The sequence below is a fragment of the Dendrobates tinctorius genome, unplaced genomic scaffold (assembly GCF_039654945.1).
Source record: "Dendrobates tinctorius isolate UK_male_01 unplaced genomic scaffold, ASM3965494v1 ptg000156l, whole genome shotgun sequence".
Taxonomy (NCBI): Eukaryota; Metazoa; Chordata; class Amphibia; order Anura; family Dendrobatidae; genus Dendrobates; species Dendrobates tinctorius.
Genome location: NW_027361823.1, coordinates 16,079,560 through 16,107,425, shown reverse-complemented (window position 1 = coordinate 16,107,425; position 27,866 = coordinate 16,079,560). Strand labels below are relative to the sequence as shown.

The 27,866-nt window shown below is 41.3% G+C and overlaps 1 protein-coding gene across 2 annotated transcripts in view; it reads left to right on the top strand.

Annotated features, from left to right (window-relative positions):
- PCDH15 (protocadherin related 15) overlaps positions 1 to 27,866 on the top strand; it is a 2,659,104-nt gene that overhangs the window by 1,560,158 nt on the left and 1,071,080 nt on the right. The window lies entirely within an intron of this gene.

Genomic DNA, 27,866 nt, shown 5'->3' with positions numbered 1-27,866 from the left:
CCATTGGTCCCCAGTTTAAGGTTGGTGATATGGTGTGGTTATCATCAAAAAATATTGCTATGAAGGTGGCTTCTCCTAAGTTTAAGCCTAGACTTATTGGACCTTACAAGATTTTGGAGATTATTAATCCGGTCTCCTTTCATTTGGCTCTTCCGGTCACATTTAAAATCCATAATGTGTTTCATAAGTCTTTGTTGAAGAGGTTTGTTGAACCTGTTGTTCCGGGAGTGGCACCTCCAGACCCTGTATTGGTTGAAGGTAACATTGAATATGAGGTAGAGAAAGTACTGGATTCTCGTCTGGCTAGACGGAGACTCCAGTATTTGGTTAAGTGGAAGGGTTATGGTCAGGAGGATAATTCCTGGGTCTCTGCCTCTGATGTTCATGCCAAAAGATTGGTGCGTGCCTTTCATCAGGCACACCCTGATCGCCCTGGTGGCATGGTTGAGGGTTCGGTGACCCCTCCTCAAGGGGGAGGTACTGTTGTGAGTTCATTTTCACCTTCATCACTGAGGCCTGGGGAACTCCCTCTTCTGGTGAGGAGAGGTAGTGAGTCTGATTATCGGACACCTGAGATTAATGATGATGACTGGCTGAGTGGAGTCACAGACTGGATATAAGGCTGCCTACGCCCATTTTCCCTGCGGGTGATTTCTCTGTGGTATCCTTGGAGTCAGTCTGAGTTCCTGCTCTGCTAAAGCTAAGTTTTCTTCCTTGCTTTTTGCATTTGTCCTTGCTTTGTTTTTTTTCTGGATTTCAGCCATTCCCTGCTGGGGTGAGCTGAACTCCTTAGCTCTTTCTCCTGAAAATACCAGAGTGCTGTTTTAGTTTTGAAGCTTAGTTGCTTCAGGGCCTTTTTCCATTTCAGCTTGCTGGCCTATGTTTTTGATAGGGTTTTTTGCCGATTGCAGACAGCAGCTTTCCTTTCCTGTTTAGATTAGATTGGGCCCCAACGTTTGCTCAGCCTATCTTTCTATCTGTGTCAGTGTTTTTCCATCTTGCTTCACCGTCATTATATGTTGGGGGCTGCCTTTTACTTTGGGGTCTGCTCTGGGGCAGTTTAGATTTCCCTTTCTATCTTTAGGCTATATAGCTCTCCGGCTGTGTTCGAGGGGTCTAGGGCACCGTAGGTACCCCGCACGGCTACTGCTAGTTGTGTTGATAGGTTCAGGGGTCTGCAATCGGATTGTTGCCAGCTCCTCTGGTTTTCTGGATGTAGCTTCTATTTTTGTGTCTGCCTCCTACGGTCACTCAATCATAACAACACTCCTCACCTCTCCTCGTGCCCGCACTGCTCTCGGCTCCTGTCTCATCGGCTCTACACTGCTGTCACAAAGTGGGTGCGCAATGACATCATCGCGCACCCGCAGTGTCAGAGGCAGAATGGGGAATGATGGGAGAGGGAGTGTCATCTGATGCTCTCTTCTCCATCATTGCTTTGAACTGTACCGGCATCATAGATGCTGGTATAGTTCAATGCGGCGGCGGTGGGGGAGTTGGAGCTGGGGCAGACAGCCCCCCTGCCTCACAGGCCCCATAGCGGCTGAATGTTGTGACACTGGCTGGGGCCCCTGGGGGAGCGGGGGCCTTAGGCAGCTGCCTATTCTGCCTGCCCCTAACGCAGGCCCTGGCTGCATTCATCTGATCCCTTGTGCTATAAACAGCAACGCCACAGCTTTGTTGCATATAGTAAAAATAACACTCTCTTTCTAAGCCAAGCCACAGGCTTAATTTCAAGGGTGCTGCATAATGACAAGCATAGAGGTTTTCACCCACTGCTGTCGTGCCAACCAATCAGCGACCCAGGATCAAGTCTTTGGCACTCCTATGGGTGTGTGGAATAATGCTCCACCTTGTTTGACAGTGTAATTTACCGGGTTAAAAATCAATGTGGTGCTTTGAGACACCATAATTGTTGGAGGCGGGTTTGGCTGTACCAGACAGCCACTACCTGCCAAGTATGGTACTCCATACACCCGCTTTTGACTTGTGCCATACATGTAAGGCGGATGTGAAGGGGTTAACATGAATATTGAACAATTTGTAGTGATAATTATTGATATTGTTAATACAATACATAATTGAAACATTGATTTCACGTCACATGACCTATTTTTGATAGATCACGTGATTAACACACAATTGCTCTTGTGTATATTAGAGGCAAAATAAGAGTTTTTTGCTTATGTACAGTGCTATAAATAACCAAGCGCTATATATAAAAGAGTAGGGGTGGGCAATTAATTTCCTCAAGGAATCACATGAGAGACCATGACTTTTGTGGAGGGATGAACTACTAGGCTGTAATTAATTCTGCTCAATACTAATATTAACATATTAATTATGATTATTTTATATTAATATTCATTTAATTGCTTAATATTGTGCAAAATTAAGTATGCTGACATCCCTCTAGATACAACATGAGCCTACTCATAGCCCCTTTATTTATGCAGTATGAGCTCTCATATAGCCTCCCTATATACAGTGTGAACCCCCACATAGCCTACCTAGATACAGATATGAGCCCTCACATATCCACCCCATACAATATCAGCCCTCACATAGCCCTTATATACAGTATAATCCCTCCCATAGCCTCTTATACAAACTAAGCTCCCACATAACCTCCTATATACAGTATGAGCTTTCACATAGCCTCCTATATATAGGATGAGCCCTCACATAGCCTCCTATATACCTTATGAACATTCACATAGCCTCCTAAATACAGGTAAGCATTCAGTGCACATATTAAAAAAAATACTAACCTTGGTCCCATTGCACCATGACTTCACTTCTTGTGACCAGCACATACATACATTGCACCGGTGATGGCTGATGATGTTATTGCGCCATCATGTCACAGAAGAGGTCATGGAAGCTCAACTGGAGCTGCCCTGTCATTGTGTATTGCCAGCAGCAGAACTCCAGGAAAGCTCCCTGCCTGATGATAAATGCCGTCAATGGTGAAGCAGAAAACATTATAATATGGGCAATATGGCAATGGGCCCCCCAGAGCCACTGGCCCCGGGTGTCAGCCCAGATTGCCCACATTATAATCTGCCTATGGTTTTTCATCATTAAACACATTTTCTTTTGCCAATAGGAATTATACCATGAAACTTTCCACTAGTTTTAATACTTCTACTACAACTACTACTACTACTTCTACTACTACTATTTCTATTACTTGTACTACTGCTATTCTACTCTGCCCCTATATGGTGTAAATTTACATTGCATGGTCATGATGGGGTTGTGCCGTTCTTAATGCACTCGGAGGAATAAGAGACATAACAGCTTAAGAAACTAAAAAACAAATAAAATGAGGAAAATACTTATGTAATGTTGTTCTGAAATGGATATGGGTTTTTCTTATGAAAATTTCTGCTTAAGTTTAAAAATCCCCCACAAATGAAAATTAAATAAGTGGGAGTGAAACCGCTAGCTGTAAATAACTAAATTTTGGTATAACTTACTGATGACAGCCAGCTCTATTGAACTTTTTCAGACATTTTTCAACTTGTCATCAAATCTGGGCATTATTCCATCTACTCACAGCCTTTCATGTCTAACAATGAATTAAAGGATAGGAATTAGGCCAAAATATCAAGAAAAGAAATCCATGGAAAAGATTCTAAAGTCACCTCTGTTGTCTTAAGAACACATTAAACTGTCATTGTAAATGCATTTTTCTTTAACATGCCATTTTTGTTGTGTCATCAGCAAAATAATAAATTGCTACACAACAGCTAGAGCAGCAACGTGCAATGAGTGAAACCCCTAAATTGTGTCCTTAAATAAATGCTTTTCAAAACAACTCAAATTAAATGATAAATGGAGAAATTCTGCCTCTATTTAATAAAACCCAAAGATCTCTTCAATCAATAATACATGTTATCCATTGTTTACTAGATGGACAAATCTGCTGGGTACAACACAAAAGAACATAAAATGGTATCCACGTAACAAACAGTATTTATCTATAGAAAAGTAAATTATTTCAAGTACAATGTGCCATGGTTTGCTTAACGCTGCATCAATGCTCTGGCCTCAGGTCTGAAACGGTGGGGCTGATGAATTGTTTGCACATGACATTTGAAATTATAGATGTTTCATGGAAAAATATAGCAAGGGCCAGAAAATTACAATGTTTAGACTGCTGCTTAGGAGGAAATATTACTAGAAAAAGATGAGCAAATGGTCTTTATGTTTTCCCATTGCAAAAATGTAGATCTCATTTTTTCATATGCACAGATGTACTAGTATGGACAGTATTTTTTTTGTTTACTACTATTTAGTTCCTGCTGATCTACTGAAAATTCTTTGTTTTTTGTTTTTTTACTTAAAGCACCATTCCAGTATTTTTTTTTTTCAGTGCTGGAGTGGCGCTTTAAATGTAAGTCTCCTGCCCCTATTCGTATACTCATCTACTAACGCCACTCCACTCCCATGGTGCCTGTAACTTCTGACTGTCTAAAAGTCAGAATTTATGTCATATGAGCTCAATGCAATTATATGAGAGCCAGAACCAGGCTCTCATTGACTTGTATTAAAAAGTGACCTCTGGAGTGCTCCATGAAACACCGGAGCTGCCAGCAGGCTATTTTTAGGCAGAGACCAATGGGTGAAATGCTGGGAAAGGTTGAAGGTGGCGGCTCGTGAGAATAAGGCAAGGGGCAGGGGAAATACATATAAAGCACCACTCCAGGGGTGAAATAAGAAAAACATGCTAGATTTGTGTTTAAAAAAAAATCTGCCGTATGGTTTAATTGGTGCATCTAATTTATATGGTCTTTATCAAGGGCAATTTGCACACAGGAATCTCTGGGAACAGCTTGTTATGCTATTCTGCATCATTATCCTTTGAATAACACCCCTGTGTTAAAGACCATCCAAATTGGCTCACTAAATAAAAAAACACATTTCTTTGGAACTTTATGGCATATATATATATATATATATATATATATATATACACATATGCACATACAATGTATATATATATATATATATATATATATATATATATATATATACACTGCTCAAAAAGTAGAGGGAACACTAAAATACCACATCCTAGCTGTCACTGAATGAAATATTCAAGTTATAAATCTTTATTCATTACATGGTGGAATGCATTGAGAATGATAAAACATAAAAATAATCACTGTAAATCCAAATTAATATTACATGGAGGTCTGGACTTGGAATGATGCTCAGAATCAAAGTGGAAAATCAAATTAGAGACTCATCCAAGTTCAGTGGAAATGCCTCAAGACAAGAAAATGATGCTCAATAGTGTGTGTGGTCTCCACATGCGTGTACGACCTCCTTTCAATGCCTGGGCATGGTCCTGATGATGCAGCCGATGTTCTCCTGAGGGATCTCTTCCCAGACCTAGATTAAAGCAACAGACAACTCCTGGACAGTCTGTAATGCACAGTGGTGTTGGTGGATGGAACGAGTCATGATGTCCCAGATGTGCTCGATTGGATTCAGGTATGGAAAAAGGGCTGGTCAGTCCATACCATCAATGCCTTCATCATGCACGATCTGCTGACACACTTCAGCCACATGAGGTTTAGCATTGTCATGCATCAGAAGGAGCCCACAGCCCAGTGCAACTGCATGTGGTTTCAAAATGGGTCTGAGGATCTCATCCTGGTACATAATGCAACCAGGGTACCTCTGGCAAGCACATGTAGGGCTGTGGTGCCCTTCAAAGAAATGCCTCATCACACCAGTACTGACTCATTGCCAAACCAGTCATGCTGGAGGATGTTGCAGGCAGCAGGATATTCTCTGCGGTGTCTCCAGACTCTGTCATGTCTATCACAAGTGCTCAGTGTAAACCTGCTCTCATCTGTGAAGAGCACAGGGCATCAATGTCAAATCTGCCAAACACTGTGTTCTCTGGCAAATGCCAATCGTCCTGCACGGTGTTGGGCTTTGAGCACAACCCCCATCTGTGGACATCAGGCACTCAGACGATCCTAATGGAGTCATTTTCTAACCGTTTGTGCAGACACATGCACATTTGTGGCCTGCTGGAGGTCATTTTGCAGGGTTCTGCCAGTGCTCCTCCTGTTCCTCCTTGCACAAATAAAAAAATAAAGACATGCACTCGTGCTGTAGGAGGAGGTGCTGACTGAACGTGAATATACCACAGGTAAAAGTCAACAGGTAGACAGTCGCACTCAAAATTGAATGTCACTTGCATCAGAGTCATTAAAGGAATTATTATGATTTTTATTAATTTTTTTTCAATAAATCAAGAAAAGTGAAAAAACACCGCAAACAGAGATCAGATTCCAAACATGAGTATTACACGGTTACGTTTCGACCTATACCTAGGTCTTTCTCAAACCATACTGCAAGATAAAAATGCAAAGAAAAATTATTTACCACACTAAACAAAGTGATCAAGATAATGTACAAAAGGCTAGAGACATAGTGGACATAAATATATACAAAATTAATAAAATTTAAAAAGGGTGTATGCTGAAAAACCCTATAGATACAAAATATATAAACATCTATATATGCACACATAGGACTACACATGGATCTGCGCAATAACAGGAATGCAGTGTAAGACAAGAAGATGGTCATAGGAGATATTGCAGACTATTGGCAAACAAATATACAATACTAATCATAATGTGCTTGGATAAATGGAAAACGAAGCTGGGTGGTGGAGAGAGCGGCTGGCTCAGGAAAGTATAGCAAACATGAGATACTAACCTCAATAGGAGTGTCAAGGTATATGGAAAGAGGACAATTTTTCAGAGTCCCAAAAAAAAAAAAAAAAAAAGGAGAGATAATAAGAAAAGAGAAACAGAGGGTAAGCAAGGCGCCAGGGGGTGCTGCTGTACTGACCTGTGGCAAGAGAGCGGCAGGGATCTGCAGTGTTGTGGGTGGAAGCAAGAATACCTCGGTTTATATATGTTGAGAGTCACTATGAGGCTGGGAGGAGGGGAGATTACGGGCGCAGGTGTCCAAGAGCTAGTAAACGACGTCATGACGTCGGTAAGAGGCTGGGAGCGTCTGAGGAGGAGATTTCACTTGGAGCAAGCGCTGTAGGAGGAGAGAGCAGGAGGGGCAGGGCGCCTGCGTGAGTGAGCAGGAGAAATGTAAACAGATGCGCGCTATGGCACCTGTGTAGTGTGTGAGGCTATGAGGAAACAGAGATAAGGGAAAAGGGACAGGGAGGGGAAGAAAAATAGGGAAGGGAAGAAGGAAAACAAGGAGTGTACTGAATAAAAGGGGAAAGAAACCAAATTGAACGTATGGAGAGCGGTGTGTTAGAATGAATGAAGCAATAGGGAAACAAGAAGAAAGAAAAAAAAGAGGAATAGTGTCAGGTGATGAGATCAAAAGTGGTGGGGGTAAAAGAGCGAGCATAAAGATGAGGAAGGATTATTGTTGTTATGGATTGAGGAAAAAATGTGAGAAAAAAAGGAAGGATAGAAAAATAATGAAACAGTGGGGGGTAGAGACAAAAAATAAAAAATAACCAAAAATAACAATGATGAAAAAAGGAGAAAAGATAGAAATCAGGAAAACAAGAGGAGTGTCAGATAAAAAATAATGACATAAAAAATACTAAATAAAATAAAAAAGGGGGGCAAAAGAAAAAATACAAAAATAAAAATAAGAAAATAAAAAATAATGAAAAAAGAGGAATAATAAAAATTAATAAAAATGGTAAAAGGTACAAAAAAGAAAAGAGAATGAAAAAATAAAAATAAAAATAAATAAAGACGGTCAAAAGTGGAAAATAATAAAGTAAAAAATGATAAAATAAAAATGAAAAAAATGAGCAAAGAAATTTGTTATAAAAATAAAAGGAGAAAAAATTATTTTGGGTTGACATATGTCAAAAATACTCACCGGAGGGAAAAGAGGAGGGGGATTAGTGAATCTGAAAAATAAAGAATGTTCAAGAGGTGAGATGAGGGCCGCAAGTTCCACCACCCTGTAGATCAAAAAAGAGAAATGTTAGTAAATCATTGATATAAAATCACATGCTCATGGCCGAAGACAGTCATAGAAGTAGATCCAACTCACGATTAAGGCCCTTGGGGGACAGAGTCTGTAGCTTATGAATCCAAAAAGACTCCCTAGTTTTAAGGAGCTTAATGTGGTTACCGCCCCTGCATGGTCGGTCAACCTTCTCTATCACCTGAAACCTAAGCTGGGAAACTGAATGATTGGCGTTAATGAAATGGTGTGGTATAGGGAGCCAGGTTTTCTTGCATCGAATGGTAGATTTGTGACTGGCAATTCTGTCACGCACGTGTTGGGTAGTTTTGCCTATGTAAAGTAGGCCACAAGGGCATTTAATTAGGTAAACCACATAGTTAGTATCACATGTAAAAAATCCCCTAATGTCGTGGCGTTTGCCAGTGTGTGGGTGTGTCACGTGGCTCCCCTTGATGACATTGGAACAACAGGCACAACCCAGACAGGGAAAGGTACCCTTACGTTCAGTCCCAAGGAAGGTTTGTCTAGGTAATTTGGTTAGGCTACCAATGTCAGCTCTGACCAACTCGTCTTTAATATTTTTAGGTCGTCGTTTGCACATAAGTGCTGGTGTACTGAAGGCCTCAATGTTGAGGTAAGACTTAGGTAGAATGGACCAATGTTTTCTGATGATGTGGTAGATTTTGGGCATAATCGGATGATGAGTGTGTACAAAGGTAACTCTTTCCCTTTGAGGTTGAGATGGTTGTAAAGAACGAGGTTCCAAGGCTCGATGTACTTCGCTTTCAAGAAGTTTTTTGGGGTATTGTCTTTCTGTAAACTTGTTGGCCATTTCATTTAGATGAGTCGGGGCAAGGGTAGGATCTGTAACAATCCTTGTTACTCTTGTGAACTGCGAGCGGGGCAGACTTTTCTTAGTGGAGATAGGATGGCAGCTCGTGTAGTGGAGGAGGTTGTTAGAGTCGGTTGGTTTGATATAAAGATCTGTGGACAATAAACCAGTATTGGTCTTCATTACTAGGGTGTCAAGAAAGGAGATCTGGGAGGGATTCCAGTTTAAGGTAAACTGTAATTCCGATTGAATCGAGTTGAGATACTTAGTGAAGGAATGCAAATCATCAGGTGTACCCGACCATAGACAGAAAATATCGTCGATGTAACGTAGCCAGCATTTGCTGTGCAACAAGAAAAGGTCATTATTGTAGATGTAAGAACATTCAAAATCATTCATGTAAGCATTGGCGTAGACGGGTGCTACGTTGGCACCCATTGCGGTCCCACGCCGCTGGAGGTAAAATTGATCCCCAAAAAAAAAGAAATTTTCTTTCAGGACGATGGAGAGAAGATCAATGCATAACTAAACAGAATTGGGAGCAAGATCGGAAGTGTCATGGAGCTTTACGGTGGCTTTGATCCCTAGGTCGTGGTCAATGGATGTGTAGAGGCTTTTAACATCAAAAGTGACCAAAAGGTAGTCTGGGGAAATGTTTGTCATTTGTTTAATGAAAGTGAGGAACTGACTTGTGTCTAAAACAAAAGACCTGGTGGTTTTGGTAAGAGGCGTCAGGATTTTTTCAAGGAAAATGGAAATTGGGGACAAAATGGAATCTGTGGAGGCAACAATTGGACGGCCAGGGGGTTTGTGTAGAGATTTGTGGATTTTCGGTAGTGTATAAAAGACAGGTGTGACCGGATTGGGATTTTTGAGAAAAGTAATGGTTTTAGAATCAATGGTTTTTAAGGTCAAATGTCGATCTAAGATCTCATCAATTAGGAGTTTAATACGTGGTGTAGGGTCGTAGGGGATTTTTTGGTATGTGGTGGAGTCAGAGAGTTGACGATAAATTTCGTCCATGTAGTCTGAATGGTTCTGAATGACGATGGCCCCTCCCTTGTCTGCGGGTTTGATTACTATTGACTTGTTCTTTTTGAGTGAGTATATGGCCTGTCTCTCTAATGAATGGTGTTACTAAAAGTGGGTAATAAGCCTTTCTGATGTTCATCGAGGGTATGATCTATGTCCTTTTGGACCAGATCAATAAAAGCCTCAGCTGCATGGAAGGTATGTGGAGGGGAAAAATTACTTGGGTTACATAAACCGATAGGACAAGATTGACAGATCAGGAATAGGGTTACCCCCAATTGGAGGGACCCTATTCGCCGGGTTGGATGTATCAAGTCCAAAGTAGGTTTTGAGACGAAAGTTCCGAAAGAAATTTTGAAGGTCTTGCGACAGCTGGAATTTGTCCCAGGCTGGAGTTGGGCAAAACGATAGGCCTTTTCGGAGAACTGAGAGCTCTACGGGGCTGAGGGTATAGGATGAAATGTTGAAGACCGAGTTGGTGGGCTTACCTGCGATCTGGTCGTCATACGTTCTGTGGAGTTTACGGTTTGCCCTCTGGGTCGGTCTCCTCCTGTAGGACGATGGTTGTTGTGTCTTGTTGATTGACGCCTGGCTAAAAAATGACGCTGAGAAGAACTGCCAGTAGAGCTGTCGCTGTCAGTATGATAAGAGCCTGTGCGTCATTGATTGTAGTTCCCTCGCCTGGAACCCATGGCAGAGGAGTCGTTCCATCTATATACTCTGTCATGAGCATAATCGTCAGCGTCTCTTTGGAATTTAGCTCTCTTCTTGTCCTGGAGGTATTTGCGATGTTCCTCAATGGACTTGTCTGTTTTTGTTCTGAGGTTTTGCCAGTCGATGTTGGAGAGAGTAGAGCTGAGTTGTTCCTCTATTGATGTAATTTTGTTAGTCGTCTCGGTAATGGCTGTATAAAGAAAATCAATTGTTAACAGAATAATGTCAAGCGAACATTTATTGAGTATCTGCTGGAATCTCTCGCAGAACTCAGGTTTTTCCGAAAACAAGGTGGGTCGCAGGTGGCTCCGCAGGCCTCGTGGGATTCTTTCTAATTTGTGGTATTCTGCCAAAGTAGTAGCATGTAGGTCATAAGCCAAAAGTCGGCGTCGTTCCTTCTCGTAGTCTCTAGAACGAGTTTCTTGAACGGGGGTTTTTAAAAATTTGACTTGAGACAGGATCCGTGTAGTAGTCATGTCATCAAAAGCAAAGGTATTCCGAGACATTTAGGGAGCAGGTGCAGGCGTCAACAATAAGCCAAATAGAAAAAATAAAGATGCGCACTCGTGCTGTAGGAGGAGGTGCTGACTGAACGTGGATATACCACAGGTAAAAGTCAACGGGTAGACAGTCGCACTCAAAATTGAATGTCACTTGCATCAGAGTCATTAAAGGAATTATTATGATTTTTATTAATTTTTTTTTAATAAATCAAGAAAAGTGAAAAAACACCGCAAACAGAGATCAGATTCCAAACATGAGTATTACACGGTTACGTTTCGACCTATACCTAGGTCTTTCTCAAACCATACTGCAAGATAAAAATGCAAAGAAAAATTATTTACCACACTAAACAAAGTGATCAAGATAATGTACAAAAGGCTAGAGACATAGTGGACATAAATATATACAAAATTAATAAAATTTAAAAAGGGTGTATGCTGAAAAACCCTATAGATACAAAATATATAAACATCTATATATGCACACATAGGACTACACATGGATCTGCGCAATAACAGGAATGCAGTGTAAGACAAGAAGATGGTCATAGGAGATATTGCAGACTATTGGCAAACAAATATACAATACTAATCTTAATGTGCTTGGATAAATGGAAAACGAAGCTGGGTGGTGGAGAGAGCGGCTGGCTCAGGAAAGTATTGCAAACATGAGATACTAACCTCAATAGGAGTGTCAAAAATTAATAAAAATCATAATAATTCCTTTAATGACTCTGATGCAAGTGACATTCAATTTTGAGTGCGACTGTCTACCCGTTGACTCCTCCTTGCACAAAGGCTGAGGTAGCGGTACTGCTGCTGTGTTGTTGCCGTCCTACGACACCCTCCACATCTCCTAGTGTACTGGCCTGTCTCCTGGTAGTGCCTCCAGCCTCTGGACACTACGCTGACAGACACAGCAAACTTTCTTGCCACACCTCGCATTGATGTGCCATCCTGGATGAGCTGCACTATCTGAGCCACTTGTGTGGGTTGTAGAGTCAGTCTCATGCTACCACGAGTGTGAAAGCACAACCAACATTCAAAAGTGAACAAAACATCAGCCAGAAAGCATTGGTACTGAGATGTGGTCTGTGGTCCCCACCTGTAGAACCACTCCTTTATTGAGTGTGTCTGGATAATTGCCAATAATTTCCATCTGTTGTCTATTCTATTTGCTCAACAACATGTGAAATTGATTGTCAATCAGTGTTGCTTCCTAAGAGGACAATTTGATTTCACAGAAGTTTGATTCACTTGGAGTTACATTCTGTTGTTTAAGTGTTCCCTTTATTTTTTTGAGCAGTGTGTGTACACACACACACGCATATATACATATATATATATATATATATATATATATATATATATATACATATATATATATATGCACACCTCTGGCAAACATTAAGAGACCACTGTAAAGTTTTATAAAAATCAGCTTCTCTACATGTCTAACAGTCATTCCATTCCAGTATCAGTTGAATTCCAACCAGAGTACACCTCATTCTACTTAATGTGCTACTGATTAGGTGATCAGTCACCTGAACCAAATCTTATTTAACGAAGGAAAGTATCAAAAAATCCTGCTGTGTTCACAATCCTCTTGAAATATGACAAGCTGGATGGCAAAACAAGTGCTAGTAATATCCCAAAAGTAATAGGAATTAAAAAATAACTTTAAAACCATGCCAAAGGAGTTGAAAACAAAAGTTCTTGAGTGAAGAAAAGAAGGGCTCAATTCTGGCCTTACTAGCAAAGGGATACAGTGAGTGTCATGTTGCCTCCATCCTTAAAATTGTTAAGATGGCTGTCCATTACAACAAGGTCAAGCAGCAGACATTGGGGACAACAAAGCTAGAGGCCAGCAGAGGGTGAAAATGACTCTCCACTGATCGGGATGACCATCATCTTATTCGAATGTCGCTCAGCAACCACAGGATGACATCAAGTTACCTACAAAAGGAATGGCAAATGGCAGCTGGGGTGAAGTGCATGGCAAGAACAGTTTGTAACAGGCTCCTAGAGGCAGGGCTTAAGTCATGTAAAGGTAGAATAAAGCCTTTCATCAATAAGAAGCAAAGGAGAGCGAGGCTGAAGTTTGCCAAAGACCATAAGGATAGGACCATAGAGGACTGGAGTAAGGTAATCTTCTCTGATGAGTCTAATTTTCAGTTTTGCACAACACCTGGTCATCTAGTGGTTAGAAGGAGACCTAGAGAGGGGTAAAATCCACAGTGTCTTGAAACTACTGTGAAATTTGCGAAGGACGTATGAATCAAGCTGCATGCAAGGTTATCCTGGAAAAACAGTTGATTCCTTCTGTTCAGGCAATGTTCCCCAACTCAGAGGACTGTTTTTTTCCAGCAGGACAATGCGCCATGCAACACAGCTAGGTCAATCAATGTGTGAATGAAGGACCACCACATCAAATCCCTGTCATGGCCAGCTCAATCTCCAGACCTGAACCCCATTGAAAACCTCTGGAATGTAATCAAGAGGAAGATGGATAGTCACAAGACATAAAACAAAGAAGAACTGCTTAAACTTTTTACCAAGAATGGCATAAGATCACCCAAAAGCAATGTGAAAGACTGGTGGAAAGCATGCCAAAATGCATGAAAGCTGTGATTAAAAATCATGGTTATTCCACAAAGTATTGATTTCTGAACTCTTCCTGAGTTAAAACATTAGTATTGTTGTTTCTAAATGATTATGAACTTGTTTTCTTAACATTATTTGAGGTCTGCAAGCACTCTACATTTTTTTCTGTTATTTTGACCATTTCTAATTTGCTGAAAATAAATGCAAAATGTAGTGCTTGGAAATTTGAAGACATGTTGTCAGTAGTTTATAGAATAAAAGAGCAATTTACATTTTACTCACAAATGTACCTATAAAGAGAAAAATCAGACAAACTGAAAATTTTGCAGTGGTCTCTTAATTTTTGCCAGAGCTGTATATATAGAATTCAGGAAACCAGTGGCACTAAAATAAGAACAAAAAAATAACCATTTTTGACCAAGTATCAGGACCTTTTTAAGTTCATTAACCCTTTCCCTACATATGATGCATTACTAAGTCATATCAAACAAATAAAGCTACACTTTATAGTGCTATAGCATGTAAGCATGAAATACAGTATATGAAACTTGAACTGCATTACTGCTCTAGATAACGAAAAAAAACAAAGATACTTAGCACATAATTTGGCTAATTCATGCATGCCCAGCAGCCAATGACAATGTGATCACCTGTTGCTGGAAACCTATACTAATGTGAATTCTCCCCTAGGCTGAAGATAAATAGATATAGATATTCTAGATGGAGGCCCGATGCTATCGCATTGGGATGGCGGTAACATCACAATGGGGGCAGGCTTTACAGCGTTGAGAAACTCTCCCCTCTTGTGCTCACCCACCTATCCACTCTCTCTTTCCCCATGTGCTGACTTCTCCCGTCTGTGCTCTCTTCTTTGACCTGTCTACCCCATGTATTATCCCCCTTGTCATGTTTCTGTGGTAACTTGGCTAGATGTCCTTTTGTTTGATTTTACATTCTTGGTATTTTTTTATGTTGGTGTTGATATTTGCTTTTTAAAGGGGTTTTCCACAAACTAAAGTTCATTTTAAAAATTGTCTGTGTCTGACTGTGTACAGAACATACCACAGCTCTGGGCAGGGGAGGAAGCAAAAGACAATACTAACATTACAGCAGGAGACCGCAAAGGATACATTTTGTGAGGTACAATATTGTTTAAAAACAGTCAGTGAAATATTTTACCTCACAAAATGAATCCTCTGTGATCCCCTGCTGTAATGTCAGTAATGTCTTTTGCTTTCAACCCTTGCCCAGGAGATGTGGTATGCTCTGTACACAGTCAGACACAGACAATTTTTAAAGTAAACTCGTTTGTGGAAAAACCCCTTTAATGTGACCGGCTTCCTCTAACTGTAGACATGTTGAGCATCTGCTGCTGGGATCAGCCGAATGATTCACTATGCCTGCACGTAATTTGCACAGGTGCAGTAAATCAGACTGCCGCCATCTTTGTGTAGACAGATAGCAGCAGTCACATTAAAACTGCGCATGCATACCTGCAATTCGAAATGTAGTATAGTTTTTTGTGACTTGCTATGTCTCTTTCCTCTGTGAGGTAGTAACCATTGTTATATGCGAGGGTCGCTATGTGATGCCCAGGATGTGCAAAGAAGCATATGAAGACCATGGGAGTGCATGGAAGTCACAGGTATAGCTGTGGTTGCCATGCAGAATAAAAGTGAGTGTTGGCTTTGGGCAAGCTATTTGTTCAAGGCAGATTTAGGAAAACCTGTCATGGGCTTTTATTTTTGAAACGGACTACAGGAAGGTAGTGCGGTTGGTCCATTTTCTCCCCCAGGCCTGGTTTTCCATGTGGCCTATGACAACAGGTTATTGTGAAAACCCTTGCAGCAGAGGGCTGGGTGTGTCAGTTTTGGTCTTGCAAGCAGGCAGAGCAGTCGGCTCTGCAGAACACTACCTGTGTGAAACAATACAGGGCTAAGCGTAGCCAAAAAGCATGGCACCCTCAAAGTAGATGGTGGTGCAGTTGCCCACAGAAACCAGTCACAGACTATTTGTTTTTCCGTCTGCGATCCAGAGGATCCGAGTTATGATCTGTTCGTGAGTACACTGAATATTAAAAGAAACTTTACTTTGAACTTTTCTTGGGTCACTGCCTCATCACTGTACAGCGTGGATACCACTGTACTAAACCTCATATGCAGGAATTGCAGGACCTTAGGTATCCATGGTTACAACCACTAGCAACCAGCTAAGTAGCTGTCACTATATCAGTGGACGTAACCATGGATACCTAAGGTCCTGCAATTCCTGCATATGAGGTTTAGTGATGAGGCAATGACCAAGGAAAATGCTCTGCACATGAGGAAAGAGACATAGTGAATCAGAAAAAATGTACTACATTTCAAATTGAAGGTATTTGCTAATATTATTGTTAGTACACCTACTACATATTGAGATAGGATCATGGAGATGGGAATGTCCCTTTAAGTTCAATGCATGCCATTGGGTATACTAATAGATCACAGACTGAATATGAGTCAACAGTGTGATGCAGCAGCAAAAAAGGCAAATGCAATTCTAGGATGTATTAACAGAAGCATACAGTCTAGATCACGTGAAGTCATTATTTCCCTCTACTCCTCTTTGGTCAGACCTCATCTGGAATATTGTGTCCAGTTTTGGGCACCACATTTTAAAAAAGACATCAACAAACTAGAGCAAGTTCAGAAAAGAGCGACCAGAATGGTGACCGGTCTGCAAACCCTGTCTTATGAGGAAAGGTTGCAGGATTTGGGAATGTTTAGTTTGCAAAAGAGAAGACTGAGAGGAGACTTAATAGCTGTCTACAAATATCTAAAGGGCTGTCACATTGTAGAAGGATCAACTTTATTCTCATTTGCACAAGGAAAGACTAGAAGCAATGGGATGAAACTGAATGGGAGGAGACACAGATTAGATATTAGAAAAAACTTTTTGACAGTTAGAGTGATCAATGAGTGGAACAGGCTGCCACGAAAAGTGGTGAGTTCTCCTTCAATGGAAGTCTTCAAACAGAGGCTGGACAGACATCTGACTGGGATGATTTAGCGAATCCTGCTTTGAGCAGGGGGTTGGACCAGATGGCCCAGGAGGTCCCTTCCAACTCTACGATTCTATGATTCTATGATTAAACCCTAAAATCCTAAGCTCTCTCTAGTAGCTACTTCAGGCAGAGAGCATGCTATTATTTAAAGGGATTGTCCTGTCTTATGGTTAAATTCTACAGTCACTCTCTGTAACTGAAGGCATCTGATTCCTCCCAGCATATGCACGGCATGCTATCAGGATTCACACATGTCCCCAAAGAGAGCAGGTGGCCATGTAACAGCATATATTCTATTTGCATACTTCCATCCACATTCCAACTAGACGTGCTCATTCTCACTCAATTCACTTGCATTAAACGAGGTCAAGCATGTCTAGTCTGCATGTCATCACATGTATGCAAATCAGTCTTTCCAATAAAACTGGAGAATCCTGGCTTTCATCAGAAAACTGGATAACCCCTGTAAATCTATGTCCATAAATTGGTTGATATGTAAAATAAAGAACACACTATCATTTTTAATTGTAGATGTCTGTTTTAGGCCACATTCACACATTCAGTATTGTTCATTATTTTACATCAGTATTTGAAAGCCAAAGCCTGGAGAGGAACAATCAGAGGAAAACTACAATAGAAACATGTCACCATTTCTGCATTTTTCACCTTTTCTTGTTTTTGACTTACAGTGGGTACGGAAAGTATTCAGACCTCTTTAAACGTTTCACTGCAGCCATTTGGTATATTCAAAAAAGTTCATTTTTTTCTCATTAATGTACCCTCTGCGCCCCGTCTCCATTGAAAAAAACAGAAATGTAGAAATTTTTGCAAATTTATTAAAAAAGAAAAACTAAAATATCACATGATCACAAGTATTTAGACCCTTTGCTCAGTATTGAGTAGAAGCATCCTTTTGAGCTAGTACAACCATGAGTCTTCTTGGGAATGATGCAACAAGTTTTTCACACCTGGATTTGGGGATCATCTGCCATTTTTCCTTGCAGATCCTCTCCAGTTCTGTCAGGTTGGATGGTGAACGTTGGTCGACAGCCATTTTCAGGTCTCTCCAGATATGCTCAAATGGGTTTAGGTCAGGGCTCTGGCTATGCCAGTCAAGAATGGTCACAGAATTGTTCTGAAGCAACTCCTTTGTTATTTTAGTTGTGTGCTTTAGGGTCATTGTCTTGTTGGAAGGTGAACCTTTGGCCAAGTCTGAGCTCTGGAAGAGCTTTTCATCCAGGATATCTCTGTGCTTGGCTGCATTCATGTTTCTTTCAATTGCAACCAATCGTCCTGTCCCTGTAGCTGAAAAAACCTGGTGATGAGCAGTGCCTGGCTTTCTCCACACATACCACTTAGAATTAGCACCAAAAAGTTCTATCGTCATCTCATCAGAGCAGAGAATCTTATTTCTCATAGTCTTGGAGTCCTTTATGTTTTTTTAGCATACTCCGTGAGGGCTTTCATATGTCTGGCACTGAGGAGAGACATCCGTCGGGCAACTCTGCCATAAAGGCCCAACTGGTAAAGGGCTGCAGTGATAGTTGACTTTGTGGAACCTTTTCCCATGTCCCTACTGCATCTGTGGAGCTCAGCCACAGTGATCTTGGGGTTCTTCTTTTCCTCTCTCACCAAGGCTCTTCTCCCATGATTGCTCAGTTTGGCAGGACGGCCAGGTCAAGGAAGACTTCTGGTGGTCCCAAACGTCTTCCATTTAAGGATTATGGAGGCCACTGTGCTCTTAGGAACCTTGAGTACTGCAGAAATTCTTTTGTAACCTTGGCCATATGTGTGCCTTGCCACAATTCTGTTTCTAAGCTCCTTGGCCAGTTCCTTTCACCTCATGATTATCGTTTGGTCAGACATGCACTGTGAGCTGTGAGGTCTTATATAGACAGGTGTGTGCCTTTACAAATCAAGTCCTATCAGTTTAATTAAACACAGCTGGACTCCAGTGAAGGAGTAGAATCTCAAGAAGGATCACAACGAAATGGACAGCATGGGACTTAAATATGAGTGTGTGAGCAAAGGGTCTGAAGAATTATGACAATATGATATTTCAGTTTTCCTTTTTTAATAAATTTGAAAAAGTTTCTACATTTCTGTTTTTTTCTGTTAGGATGGGGTGCAGAGTGTACATTAATAAGAAAAAAAAAAACATTTTTGAATTTACCAAATGGCTGCCATGAAACAAGGACTGAATAATTTAAAGGGGTTTGAATATTTCCGTACTCACTGTACAAATACAGATGTAAAATATTTACCAAAACCAAAAATTGAATATGTGAACGTGGCTTTCCAAAAAAAGAACCTTAAAACTTGAACACTGTAGCCTTGGGATGTGAGCATTGTACTGTCCAAATCCAGGCATATAGTATGGACTGTATATCGAATATATGATGTGCAAATTATCAGTATGAAGAAATACACTGCTTGTGTTTTAGGTTAAAATATTTTTTTTTTAGCACAGAATTGTTTTATTTTTTTATTTCAAATTTCTGGATTTTATTTTGTAATTACTTCAAATTAAGGATAAAGCTGATGACTAAGGATGAGGGAGCATACTCGTGTGGATTCGGTACTCGGCGAGTAATGCGGTACTCGAATCCTCGCAAGTATTTCACTACTCGCCTCGCAATATTCGCAACAGCCTGCACAGTCGCCGCACAGTCCCCGCACAGCCCTGCACAGTCCCGCACAGCATGGCACAGACCCCGCACAGTCCCCGCACAGTCCCTGCACAGCCCAGCATGGCCCACCCAGTTCCACACAGCCCAGCACAGTCCCGCACAGTACCTGCAAAGCCCTGAACCGTCCAGCACAGCACAGTCCCTGCACAGCCCAGCATGGCCCAACACAGTCCCACACAGCCCAGCACAGTCCTGCACATTACCTGCAAAGCCCTGCACAGTCCCGCACAGCATGGCACAGTCTTCGCACAGACCAGCACAGTCCCGCACAGCCCGGCACAGTCCCGCCAACCCGGCACAGTCCCTGCACAGGCCAGCACAGTCCCACATAGCCTGGCACAGTCCCCGCACAGGCCAGCACAGTCCCCACCCAGTAATCGCATTCCCATAGACTTACATTGGACTCGGCATTCGCTACGAGTACCCGAGTATTAGGAGGTACTCGTAACGACTACAGCGAGTCCGAATACTACAGTACTCACTCATCCCTACCGATGACTGCTACTCTACACAGAAATAATGTCCTTTATTGTAAACTTGTACAGAGGTGAGGTCAGGGAAAATACATGTATATGTTAATTATAGTCATCAGCTAATTAGCTTTTATGCCTCCCACATTATGTTTTTTGTGTTGCTAGATATTTTAAATACAATGTTATTATGTTTTTGAAATGTTCCATATTTATAACCATGCATAAGACAATACGATTTTTCTACATTATGATAGATTTTGCTGGACAAATCCTAAAGCTACAGAGGAATATTTGTATTACTATGAGTTATTAGTAGAGATGAGCGAACTTGAACGGTAAATTTCCTTGTTTGTATGGGATACCTAGTGTCCGATGCTTTTGAATCCCATATTTGCAGTGCAGCTGGGTCAGCATGACCACCACCTCTTCCTCTGAACTGCCCACATCCCTCAGATGGTTTTGACTCCTTGTGGGGTCTAGAACCTTATCATTCCTGGCATCATTTTCCACCCAGTCATCACTCCTGGCCTCCTTGCTGGTCTGCACACTGCAGAAAACCACAGTATGTGTTTTGTCAGCATCATCAGAGATGTGCTGCAGTGATTCGCTGACCATTTGCATTACCCATCCCATTTACTCATCCTCAAACATAAAAAGTAGATGGACATAAATGAATTCAATCTCATCCACTTTGTGGGATTGGGCTAGGAGGATGGACCACAGAACCACAGCAAGCGGTGTCATCAGGAGTGACTGCCATAAAGCAGGAGTGACTGCCACGTGACTTGGGGCTCAGACTGCTTACCTGATTTGCAAGGGGATGAGGTGGAAGACGGATGCCCATGGGCCACAGTTGTAAACTCTGCGTTTTCAGCAGGGGACCATGTAGAAGACACAGTGAAGGAACTGGAGGAATTCTTCGCCATTTAGTCTAATGCTGCTTGTGCTTGTTCTGGCCTCACAATTCGTTCAGCAATTCTTGGGCCTACAAAATTACACTGAATGTCCTGTCTCCTGCGTGCATCAAAAGAAGTTGTTTAATTTTGGTGCGTAGCAAGCACAGATCAACCACATCCTCTCCCTGCAGCAGATACACCACTACCACCAGCACGATGGCTATGTCCCCTATTTGGTGTAGAGTATTACAAGTACTGTATACAGAGAGGGAATGGCCAGCAGAATATTACACTGCCTGTATGCAGAGTTCTCCCACAGAGCCTGTTTTCAGAGTACCCCCAATGAGGCTGCTTTTAGAGTACCCCCACAGAGGCTGTTTTGCTGAGTCCCACCCCCCAAAAAAAAATCAGGACAAAGCACAAAAACAGCATTGCTTCCTCAACCTCCTCCTCCACTTGGACCTATGCTTCCTGGTTCAAGATTATTATTATTTTTTTATTCTATGTTATCTTAAGTTTCTTCCCTATCCACACTTGTTTGAAGGGAACTTGCCTGCTCTTACCCCCATGTTGTTTCCTTTTGCACTTTCACCAAAGAAGCTGCAACGAAAGCATGAATGACAAAGTAGTAAAAACAAAAGATAAACTTAAATCAAAACAATATTTGGCGTGACTGCCCTTTGCCGTCAAAACAGCAGCAAAGCATCAACTCTACTTGGTGCACTTGCACACAGATTTTGACGGAACTCGACAGGGAAGTCGTTTCAAACATCTTGGAGGACTAACAATAGATATTCTGTAGATGTCACTTGTGACTATCCTTTTGTCTCTGCAAGCAATCTTAGACAGACTCAATAATGTTGGGATCAGGTCTCTGTGGGGGCCATATCATCACTTCCAAGACACCTTGTACTCCATTACGCTGAAGATTGTTCTTTATGACATTGGCTGTGTGTTTGAGGTTGATGTCCTGCTGCAGAATAAATTTGCCACCCTGAAGTTGTTGCAAGACAGATAAGTATCACTAAGGGCATTGCAGATGGCTGTATATTCAATTATCTAAGAGAATTGGCCAATTATGCAAATGACACTGTGATCAAACTAAGGGTACCGTTACACCTAGCGACTCACCAGCGATCCCGACCAGCGATATGACGCGGTCAGGATCGCTGGTGAATCGCTAGGTGGTCGCTAGTGAGCTGCCACTCAGGCAGATCTCACTAGCAACATCGCTGGGGACGGGGATCGCTACTTACCTGTCAGGCGCGGCAATCCTGCGTCCTCCCTCCCGGCTCCACGCGTCGCTCGTCTTCACAGCAGGAAGTGCCGCAGGAAGTGGCCGACGAGGAATGGTCCAGCAGCTTCTCGCGCGATCAGCGATGAGCAGCGGGGGAGCCGGTCGGAGGTAAGTATCACATGCAGCGATATCGCTAGCAATATCGCTATAACGTCACAAAATCGGTGACTTTACAGCGATATTGCTAGCGATATAGCAGTGTGTAACGGGGGCTTAAGAGTATATATCCTCTTGGCTGATAGGAAGATGAAGAAAAAATGTCTCCATCTTCTCCCTTCTGTGAGGGTGCAAAAATCAAAATGCAGTCAGATGTAAACTGAGTGCAGTCCGATGTTTCCCACACACTTACTTGCTTGCATTGCCAAGGGCAAATCAAACATTGCAGCAAGCTCAGGCATGCAGCAATTTTTTTCCTCAGGCAGACCATGTCCGAGGGAAAACTTGGGCATGTGCACAGATACATTAAATAATATGGGGACAAGGGGCAGGGCCGGCTCCAGGTTTTTGTGAGCCCCAGACGAAAGAGTCTCAGTGGGCCTATTTAACACATACCACGATGCATGATGCTCAGATACGGTTGAGAAATATAGGTATAGTAGAATGCCAAAGATTTCACTTACTTCTTATAAATTCTACCATAGCTCACGAACCGGACAGTATAGCAATCCATACAGTATTATGGTCATCTCATAGTGCTCCATGAAATATTGTGGGCACCACATATTGCTCCATACAGAATAATGTTCCACATACATTGCTCTATACAGAATAATGAGTCCCATATATTGCTCCATACAGTATAATGAGCTCCGTATATTGCTCCATACAGTATAATGAACCCCATATATCACTCCATGCAGTATAATGGGCCCAATATACTGTTCCATACAGTAAAATGAGCCCAATATATTACTCCATACAGTATATTGAGCACCATATATTGCTGCATACAGTTTAATGAGCTAAATATATTGCTCCATTCAGTATAATAGGCCCCATATAATGCTCCATACATAATGGGTGCTAAATATTGATCCAATTTCTAATAGGTCTCATATAATTCTCAAATATATGATGGACCACATATATTGCTTCATATATAATGGGCCCCATATAATGCTCCAGTATATGATGGGCCCCGTATAATGCTCCATACAGAATTGGTCCCATATATTGCTTTAAACATAAAAAAGAAATACTCACATATCATCACTCGCTGCGGGTCTGGACTCCTCAGCGTCGCTGTCTTCCAGCTCTCTGCACTGTGACTGTTCAGAGCAGAGAGCGCACTATAGTGAAGTCATCAGACCCTCTGACCTGAAATGTCACAGAGTCAGAAGATGCAGAAGACGCTGCAGCTTTGGAGGAATGGGGAGAGATAAGTATTGCAGGCACTGGTACAGGGTAGCCATAGTGCACCGTTGTCCCCAACAAAGAGTGGGCCCCCACCCGTTCTGGGCCTTGGCTCAGGGTGCCGACACTGGCCCTAACAAAGGGTCCAATTTTTACAGTTGTGTACATGATCCCTTATATCAATTGCTAAGCCCTCACTACTCATTCAAAGCCAATCTTTTGGCAGTGAAAGATGAGACCGGCATATGAAACTTTTAGGTGTAAAGCAAAAGATTGAAATTAGAGCTGCCAAACTTAAAACTAGAACAGGATCAAGGACTGCAATTGAACTGTTTTAGATATGCAGTATTTTTAAAGTCCATTAATATATTTTGTTTTGACAACCTCTTGAAAAATACAACCACAAGTATACAGGAGTTCTATAGAGAAAGAAATCCTTCACAATCTCTCTTTCTGTCTCTATGATAGGTCCATCAATAATCATAGAGATTTATTTGAAGATTTCTAGAAAAACCCTTCGACTTAGCATGATTTTCCCCCCTGCATTTTCCACCAATGATTCATAAATATTGACATCATTTTTAGTATTATTTTTATTCTGCGCTTTTGAGCTGTGATTATTGTTCCAGCATTATACTCTATTATATAGACTGATTATTTAAATTTTATTGATTAGAGCATTGTCATTAACCCTTTTCTGACATTAAACTAATAATCCATCCATGTGCCCTGGGCCTATTTGACCAGGGACGGATTATTATATCTACGAGATCGCCCACGCACACGGGTGGTTTACATGTGATCACAACTGGGTGTCAGCTGATTCTGACAGCTGACACCCGGCACTAACTGCCAGAAGCAGTCACAAACCACTCCTGGCAATTTAATCCCCGAAATGCTGCCTTTGGATGGTAGACCCTGGGGCATGTCTCAGGGTCCCAATTGTTGCCATGGTGGCCGGATGTCTTCATGATGACATCTGGACCATCAGAGCTAGGAAACAAGCAAGTTTCTCTGTCAGTGCAGAACTGACAGTTTCTGCACCATGGGGATGCTGCTGCATCCCCATGCTGTAGAAGCGGTCAGTCTGCAAAAAATAATTGTCCCATAGTGGGACAAAGTAAAAAAGTAAAAAAATCAATATTTGTAAAATATTTTCAAAAAAATCAAAAATAATAAAAAACTCAAAAGATATTGTATCTACAAATAAATATTTGAAAGAAAAAAAAACAGCGAAAGAAAAAAAAACAATAAAAGTACACATATTTGGCATTGTCGCATCTGCAATGACCCGACCTATAAAACTGTCCCACTAGTGAACCCCGCTAGTGAATACCATAAAAAATTTAAAAACAAGGCAAAAAACAGTGCTTTATCATCATATCGCCGAACAAAATGTGGAATAAAACATGATAAAAAAGACGGATATAAATAAACATGGTACGGCTGAAAACGTCATCTTGTCCCGCAAAATATAAGCTGCCATACAGCTCCATCAGAGAAAAAATAAAAAGTTATAGCTCTCACAATAGAGGGATGAAAAAAAAATATTTTTTCTATAAAATAGTTTTTATTTGTGTAAAAGCACCAAAACATAAGAAAACAATATAAATGAGGTATTGCTGTAATTGTACTGGCCTGAAGAATACAATTGCCTTATCAATGTTACCACACATGGAACGGCATAAACCCCCTCCAAAAAAAGAAATTCCTGAAATGCTGTTTTCTTTCATTCTGCCTCCCAAAAATCGGAATAAAAAGCGATCAAAAGAAGTTATGTGCCCAAAAATGGTACCAATAAAACCATCAACTCGTCCCTCAAAAAACAAGCCATAATATGACTCTGTCAGCCAAAATATGGAAAAGCTATAGCTTTCAAAATGTGGTAATGCAAAAACTTGTTTTTGCAATAAAAAGCATTTTTTAGTGTGTGAGAGCAGCCAAATATAAAAACCCGATATAAATCTGGCATTGCTTGTAATCGCACTGACTCGAAAATTAAATTCGCCTAGTCACTTATACCGCACAAAGAATGGCATAAAAAATAAATAAAAACAATTCTTCAGCTATTGTTCATTTTTTTCATTCTGTCTCCCAGAGATCGCAGTAACGCTCGGTCCACATTTATATTGCGCTCTGCGTTGAACGCTTACACCGAGGTCTCCATATAAATCTCTGAAACACATGATTCAGACAGAACCTCTGGTGGGAGATTCCCCATAATGAGGCAAATGGAGGCACTGTGGATGCTGTGTGACCTGGGATTCGGCGGTGTCCATCTTTTTAGGATTGCATAAAAGTGCTGTCCGCCACAGTTTTGTGCACTTCTGAGAAGGACACCGCAAAACAGAGGACAGATGGAGTCCAGAGTAACTCTGCTGCCTTATTATAGTGAATGGATTCGTCGGGGGCTTCATCTGAATCACGTCATTCACAGATTTAGATGGAAACCCCAAAGTAAGTGCTCAACGTACAGCGCCACATAAATGTGATCCCAAATGTTAGGCAAAATGTTCCCAATAAATGCTTCAACTCAATCCAGAAAAAAAGCAAGCCCTCACTCAGGTCTGTCATCTGTTAATAGAAATATAGGGGGCTTCCATCTTACTGGTAGTAAAAAGGCTCTGGAAATGCAAAATAAGAGTCAGTGATAAGCAGTCATAAAGGAGTGCCTAGGAAGCAACCCAGGAGCAGACAAAGATGTCAGGTCTCCACCGCATCTCCAGCCGAAAACCTCCAATGGAGGATAGGAGCAATGAGATATATTTTTATATAATATATGATGTCATCTTGCGTAACATGTGACTATCATTACATGTGACTGTTTTGACTGTTGTGATTGGCTGTTTCCCATTTAAATACCCCATTCCCTATGTCATTAATAAACTTCCACCTGATGAAGATGGATCCTCCGTCGAAACGCATTGTGGTTTAAACCCATCTTTTGTCTGAGTATCCTTCCTGCGCTCCTAAGACCGTTTTCCATTTTCTCACTGGAAATTCAAAATGGCTCTTCACTCACCAAAAGAAATTCAGCAAATTCTGTGCTCTCAAAACCAAATACCCCCTCCTTTCTGAGCCCCACAGTGTACGTAAACCACATATAGTTTCCATGTTTGTCATTTTTGAAGTGATGAGAGCCCGGCTAACTTAACAGGTGCATGCCTCCAGAAGCATGGGCTGGGCATATCGTACTAGTGACTGCAACATACTGGTCACTACAGTGTACTGGTGTCTAAAGCGGTAGTTTGCAATTTTCACTTGGCAGCATTCATTGCTGCTTGTTTCTAGAAAATACCAATGTATTCAAAACCAGCACTACACCTGTAGATCAATTCTCAAAGTGATATAATTTCTAAAATGGGGTTACTTCATGGAGAATTCTGCTCTTCTAGCAATTAGGGGCTCTGTATATTGGGTCTGAAATCTCTTCTAGGAAAATCTGCCCTCCAGGAGGCAAATGGTACTGTGATCCTTCCAAGTCTCTCCGTTTGGCTAAGTAGTACTGTGCAGCCACATATGGGGTATTGCCATGTTTAGTAGAAATTGTAGGACAAATCTTGGTGTCATTTTTACCCACTTCTTGCGTGTTAATGTAAAATCTGGAGCTAAAACAAAATTTTCATGGCAAAAATGTAGTTATTTTTTCTTCACTGCTCAATGGTATAATATTCTATGACACAATCGTGGTGTCAATATGATCACTGCACCCCTACATGAATTCACTGAGAGGTGAACTTTTGTAAAATAGGGTAACTTATGGTGGGTTCTGCTGTTATGGCACCTCATGGGTACTGCCAGTGCGTCATGGCACCTGCAAACCATAACAGTAAAATCTGGTGCTCCTTGCTGCCTGAGCTTTGCACTGTTCCTGAAAAATATTTCCTGATTACATGTAGGGTATTAGTACACTCAGGAAAAAATGGACCTCGGTTTGTTGTAAAAAAAAAATTCCTATTAGCCCTTAGAAAAATTAAAAAATTGGGGCTAAAACAAAATTTTTGGGAGAAAAATTTGATTTTATTATTTTCACAGCTTACCGTTGTAAACTTCTGTGAAGCACCTTGAGGGTTCAAGGTGCTTTCCATGCATCTAAATACAGTCTATTTTACAAAACGGGGTCACTTGTGGGGGGTTTTCACTGTTTAGGCACATCAGGAGCTCTCAAAATGGGACATGACGTCTGCTAATGATTCCAGGAAATTTTACATTCAAAAAGTCAAATGACACTAATTCACTTCCATGCCCTGTCGTGCGCCCAAACAGTAGTTTTCTCCCTTATGTGGGGTATCGGTGTTCTCAGGAGAAATTGCACAACAAATTGTATTGTGCAATTTCTTCTGTTACCCTAACATTTTTGTGAGGAAAATGTGATTTTATTATTTTCATGGCTTAACGTTATAAACTTCTGTGAAGTACCTGGAGGTTTAAGATGCT